Source organism: Lolium perenne, chromosome 4, assembly GCF_019359855.2.
Source record: "Lolium perenne isolate Kyuss_39 chromosome 4, Kyuss_2.0, whole genome shotgun sequence".
NCBI classification, from domain to species: Eukaryota; Viridiplantae; Streptophyta; class Magnoliopsida; order Poales; family Poaceae; genus Lolium; species Lolium perenne.
In genome coordinates this window covers 27666902-27673811 of record NC_067247.2, presented here as the reverse complement: position 1 = coordinate 27673811, position 6910 = coordinate 27666902, and positions in this window count along the sequence as shown.

Below are 6910 nucleotides of genomic sequence, written 5' to 3'. Positions count from 1 at the left end.
GGGAAGCGGCCTCAAGATGGAGCTCATGGTCTACCTCAAGGCCAAGCTCAAGGTCTACCTCAACTTGAAGAAGGGCCGCTACCCGAGAAGGATCAAGCTAAGGCTCCCGTTGCGGAGAAATCAAGTGAGAAGAAGGGGATGAGAAGAAGATGCTACATATGTCGTGAGAAGGGCCACATCTCCTCCTTTTGCAATAATGGTAACTCATCCAACCCTATCTTGATCCATGGTGCTTACTCTCTACATAAGGATAAGGTTGGCGATGTGTTTGCCAAATATGTTGGCACTCAAAGTGGTTTCGCAAAAAGAACCATTTGGGTTGCCAAGCCTATTGTGACTAACTTATTAGGACCCAACTTAGTTGGGGACCAACAAGCCAAAACTTGATTAATAGGTACATGTGGAGGGCATGGAGGCTTGGCTAGTTCATGAAGACTTGGGGGATCTTCATCATTCTCACTTCCTCAAGTCAAGTGTATCCCTTTCATCCTTTACCCATGCTCCTCCTTGCGGTAACGAGTCCTCAACTCCTTTACATTGAAAGTTACTCGCTCCCCTTTCACATGTGTTGGTTTTGTACCTTGCATGTGGTTGTGTATGTTGTGCCTCCTACTTGCTTATCTTGCTTTCATGCTTATATATGTTGGGTGGCACTTCATGTACAATTGTCCTTATATTGAGCCTATTGCATCTTGTTGATATCTTAGTTGTTGGCTCATGTGAGAAATTAATGGACTATCCCATTTTGGGGGAGTGATATGCTTTGTGCATTTCACAATCTTAAAATGTGCGACATGATGAACTAAAATTCTATAACGTCCATTAATTATCTCACTTGGTTCTAATTTGCCCCTTGCACGGAGAATGTCTTTATCACATTATGGGGGAGTATTGTGCCGTGTGCATTTTACAAGCCTAGAAAATGTGAACATTTGAGGTTGTGTCACATTGAGTTTATATTATAGATTATCTTGTTCCTATGTGACATGTGTGCTCAAACAAATCCCACTTTGCCATTTGCTTTCTTAGTTGTAAAGATGATCTTGGACATACTCACAAACTACCATATGAATATTTCCGATACACCTCTTGTCCTTTGACAATTGGTAATAAATTGTGTAGTATTGTTCCGGATCATCCTCACACTTGGCTCTTGTGCTCAATTGCTTCATTTCTTGCGAAGAATTTGTCCTTGTGGGTTAGACTCCCATTTGTCTTCCTCGCTTCTTTTGGATCTCCTTATTTGACTTGAACCTTGTTGGTGTTTTGACAAACATGATTGAGCAAATCCCACATTTGTGCATTTTGTATTCAAATGCAAAATTCTAAATGGTGCACTAATTTTGGGGGAGCTCTCCTATGTTTGCTAGAACACTCCCTTGTTTCAAGAATTTGACCTTGGAAGACAAACCTTTTCTTTTCGGTACATTTGTGCCATCATGAAAAGTGTTGAGGGTTTGGTTTATTTAGAACCTTGCTTTCTTTGGGAGTGAGTTATCTCATTTCTTATATTTGGTTTAGATTCTTAAAATGAGATAAGTCCTTGAGCATACTTGTTTTGGATATCTTGCTCTATCTCTCTTGTACCTATCTTGTGTGTGCATGTTTCTTTGTGAATAAACGTCTTCATGATGTTGTCCACTTAGAGAAACTTATACACATAAGAGATGGTGCATATCTTTTGATATCCCTCTTTGTTGGAGTCTATTCCTTCATTCTTATTTGACTCTTTAATGACTTCGCAAAGAACTTGGCTATGAGTGCTCATTCTATACTATTTGCATCTTCAAGCACTCATAGTTGATTTTGGCACAAGCTTTGAATGGTCTTGTGGGAGTAATGATGCCATGCTTGTGCACCTTATTCTTCAATGCAAATTGTGTATCTTGTGCACAAACTTTGGCGAGCTTCCACATATTACTTAGAGCATAGTGTTGGTTCATTGATTGCTTGCTTCATTTCTCACCTTCACATCCTCTTGCAATCTTTGATCCTCAATATAGTTTGATTTCCTCCGAATATTCGTCATTGAATATGTGCATTTGATTTCACTCACAATTATGAGAAATGCACAACTTATGGAGGAACGCTCACTATATTGGCCTTCCAAACCTTTCGTCCATTTTGGAAATCGATGCCAATGGGGGAGAAGTTTGGAGGGTTTTAGGGAATTGCTTTTGTTGGTTCTTAATCATTTGCCTTTCATGCCTTGCATTCGTTGCTTTGCATGGTTGAATATTTAGAGGATGCTCCGCTAGGCTTTAATTTCCGGTATATGCAATGAAATTCAAGTTCATTCGCACATGCATATATTATGGGGGAGTTTGTTCTAAATATTCAACTTGGGTTGTTCGCTAAATTCCATATCTAAACCCTCTCAAAGAGATTGTCATCAATTACCAAAATGGGGGAGATTGTAAGAACATGTCCTTTACCCCATGTGTGGTTTTGGTAATTGATGACAATCCCTATGGACTAACGGTTGCATTGAGAGTCAATCTTAGGTCAAGTCCATAGTCATGTTGGACTCAAGGTTGTAAGATGGAGAAGACGGAGTACAATGATGAAGACGGTGTTGAAGATGAAGAGAGAAGACGGTGTAGAAGATGAAGAGAGAAGACGGCGTACAAGATGAAAGAAGACGGTGGCGTGTATGTTGGAGGAAGACGGTGGCATGGACAATGATGGAGACGGTGGCATGGACAATGATGAAGAGGGTGAAGACGGAGCTTGCCGACTCGAGAAGAACGCGCAAGCGCTAGGTTTGTGCTCGATAGGATAGTGGGTCGTATCTTTGGAATGAGCTCAAACCTTGCATGCATTGCATCGTGTTCTTGGTTCTTCTTGGTTCTTATTCATGAAACGGATTTCGGTTGCATCACATATTGCATAGGCGAGAGTGATGATTTTCTCGATATATCGTATTGAGAGGTTACACCTTTATGACCATGAGAAAATCATCACTCACTCTTTTCCATGATTTCATCACGTGAGAAGATAGCTCTTGTCGCCCTCTTTCCAACAAAACTGGTTTCATGTCATTCCGAGTTTCCTAGCTGGAGATATTGAGTTTTCCGTGTTGCAGAGAAAAAGAAAACGAAAATAATCTTTATTGGGCCGGGCGGTACTACTGCGGGCGGTACCGGGCTAAGTACCGCACATGCGATTTTCTTTACTCGATCTGTTGCGGTACCAGGCCGGTACCGGCCCGGTAGTACCGTAACCCATTTACGGTACCAGGCCGGTACCGGGCCCGGTACTACCGGCCCATCTTTTGTTTTTCTTTTTCCTTATTTTTTCTCTCTCCAGCCCAGCCTCCACCGCATCCTTGCCCCGCGCCCAGGCCGCTCCGCTGCCGCGCTCGCTCCCTCGCAGGAGACGATGGGCGTTGACCCGGCTCGATCTCCGCGCCGCACGCCCGCTGCTCCCCTCGATCATTGCGCGCGCGTGCCCGCCCCGCTCTGCCGCCTGCCGCACGCCACCCCACCTTCTGCTGCACTGTTATCACATGCGCTGCTGCCATTTCCCCCCTCTCTCTCTCATTTGTTTTCAGATCTGCACAAGCGGTAGTACCGCTCCGTAGAGCGGTACTACCGGTTCGGGCCGTTTTCCAACTGTTTTCTGCGCAGTTCGCGCGCAAGCGGTAGTACCGCTTTGACAAGCGGTAGTACCGCTCGGGCGCAAATCTGACCGTTTTTCCAGCCCAACGGAAATATTTTGGAGCCCCCTATTTATACCTCTCTTGCACCTCCGACCCAACTAACCCTTCTCCTCCATTCTCTCTCCTCCATTATTGACCTTGGGTTCTTGCTTCCTCCTCTTGATCCCCCCACTACTTGTTGCATATTTTTGGGGGAAAGGAGAGAGGAGATCTATATCTAGAGCTTCACCAATTGAATCCCTCTCCAAGTGAGGGGATCTTGCTAGATCTAGATCTTGGAGTTTCTTGGTGTTTCTCCACTCTTTGTTCTTCCTCCCTTATTCCCCCAATAGCTTGTGTAGCTTTGTTGGAATTTGGGAGAGAAGAACTTGGGCATCTTAGTGGTGTTCTTAGCCATTGCATTAGGTGCATCGGTTTGAGTTCTCTCCGGGGTTTCGATCTCGTAGAGTGTGTGTTCGTTCTTAGTGGTGTTCGTGCCTTAGTGGCCATCGTGCCTTTAGTGGCCATCTTGCCTCTTGTGGCACCGTGTTAGCCTCTTGTGGCACATTAGCATCTTGGTGACTTGGTGGTATGCTATAGCCTCTTGTGGCCTACTTGAGAGCCTCCTTGTTGTGGAGTTGCATCAAGCTTGATACTTGGGTGTTTACCCAAGCTTGTACGGGTTCGGTGACCACCCTCAAGGGTCCCTTAGTGGATCGAGGCTTTCCTTTGGTGGAAAGGCTCGAGGAGAATACGGTGGCCCTAGTTGGCTTCTTGGAGTGCCTCGTGCCTCCACACCGCTCCAACGGAGACGTAGCACCTTTTGTGGTGTGAACTTCGGGATACATCGTCGTCTCCTCGTGCACCGGTTACTTCTCAACCCGAGCTCCTTTACCTATGCGCTTTACATTGTGATATCTATCATGCTTGATGCTATGCCTATCTTGTTATCACCTTGTTGCTCATCATGCTAGCATAGGTTGTTGGAGCACTTAGGCAAACCCCTAGTTGATAGGCCTTGAGCTAAACTAGTAAACACATGTGTAGTTTTATTCCGCCTAGTTTAGCTCTCAAGTAGAAGTTAGTATACACCGCCTATTCACCCCCCCTCTAGGCGACGTCCTAGTACATTCACATGTCGACTCTGCCATCCGTAGGTAGTCATTGGCTGTATCTGGAGGAGCTCCGTATGCAAGATAGCGCATTGCAGCAGTGCACTTCTGAATTGAGGTGAAACCCCACAAACCTGTGCAATCTTTCTTGGCCATGAAGTACGTGTCGTACTCCCTGACACCGTGGACAATCTTCAAGAACAGGTCCTTGTTCATCCTAAACCGCCGCCGAAATTCCTTCGGCGAATGAGTCGCGTCGTCGTTGAAGTAGTCGGCATCAAGCAGCATTGCGCTGGCTTCACGATGCCTGTTGATGTTCCTCCTCTTGTCTGGCTTGGAGCCGCCGCGCCGAGGCACGACGAAAAAAGGCTGGCGAACGCGCAACATGTTCGTCAGAATCAGCTGCTGTTGTTGCCGCCGAACAGCCTGAGTGTTCTGCTCCTCCGTGAACAGCTGCACCATCATCTCGTCATCGATGTCCATCACGGCAATCATACGAACACCTTGCGGGCGGGGCGATACTATCGCGGTGGCGGTGAGCTCTGTTCCGGGCGAAACAGCGGCCGCCGGTCGAGGGGGTGGTGGCCGTGTCGATGGACGGCGGTTCCTAGACGGTCGGTGGTGTCTATTGCAAGCAGGGTGGGCGCGGCGGCGACGGCGACGGTGGCGATCTAGAGGGGTGGGAGTCGGCTCGGGCGTGTGTAGGAGGTGGGAAAACGGTGTGTCTAGCTGCCAGGTGGAGCCCACACTCGTTTTCAGACGTGTCGCGAGGTGCCGACGCGCCCGATTCGCCCCCTTGGCGAAGGGGTCGGCACTGGGTTGCCGACGATTCTATTGGGCTCCAAAATTGGCCGGCGCCGTTTGGGGCGCGCCGGTGCGAGCCCATTTTCGCTGCCGTCCCCCAAATTGCTATCGGGGCCGCTATCGGGGGCGTCGGTGGAAATGCTCTGACTGTTAACCTACAAAACTATTTTCTTTTGGTGTTGTTTGAAACTATGGAAAATGACCTATGAAGTATGAAACGTATTGATGTGAATTTTGATCAAAGTGCTATACTGTGCCTACTACTAATGTTAATTCATCAGAATTGCTAGCCATCGGCTACATGAAAACTAACTTAGTGCTCACTCGAATTCAAATCCGATAGATTCACATCGCGATTTTATGTGTTCTATGAATCACAAGAGTTGCAACTATGGTTCTTAGTTGCAAGTAGGGTTATAGCTAAGAATTTTCGGCTACAAGTGGGGTTGCAACTAGAATTTTTGTAATAATCACAGTCCGAGGAAATACTATCCTAATGATTGTGAGTGAAATGTGATGTTGCATGTCGTCTCCGCAAGGCGCGGGCGCACTACTGCTGCTTTCTCGCATGATCGTATCTGTACGTACGCGCACCGCTACGACGCAGGCAGCAAAAAGAAGTGACAGGAAAGCTAACAATATTCTCTCCACCCGAGAAGGACACAGGTGTGCCGTCGCGAGCAGGACACGATTCGTGACCAGCACTGCCGCTGCTAGTGTGGTACCGGAAGATGGAGTAGGATGTACTATCGAGCCGGCCGGTTTAAGTTACCCTCACGCGTGTGCGACATATAAACGACCTATCTAGTTAAAGGTTTCTACGGTTTCACTTCGACCTCATTTTTTCTCAAGTCCCGGTTATGCTTCGATTTGATAAAAAGGTATAACCCAGTTTTTTCAGGGAAAAAAAAATCAAGTGGAGATCTTCACTAAATTGATGTTGCTTTTTTGTGTGGAATTGCTTAGGACTTGCGAAAAATGTTACCATAAAACTGAAACATAGACGAACCCTTAATACTAAACTAAATAAACAAGAACGATGTATGGCTAAGCCGAGCAAGGCATTTCTCTTAGTCTATCTACTAACCTGTTCCACAATAGAAACCCTTATGCGCCATCAGTGGCTCAGAGGGGTGAAAACGGAGCGGATAATTATCGGCCGGAGTCTTACGAAGGTCAAAAACGGATTTGGTTGGATAGTTGATAGATACGGTCACGGATACGGCTAGTAATTAACGGATACGGAAAATGATACGGTTTTGCTAATATCCATCCATATCCGAAGATATATTGTATTTAACGGTTATATCCGACCAATATCCGGCAAAATATCCGATAACTAATACATCAAATC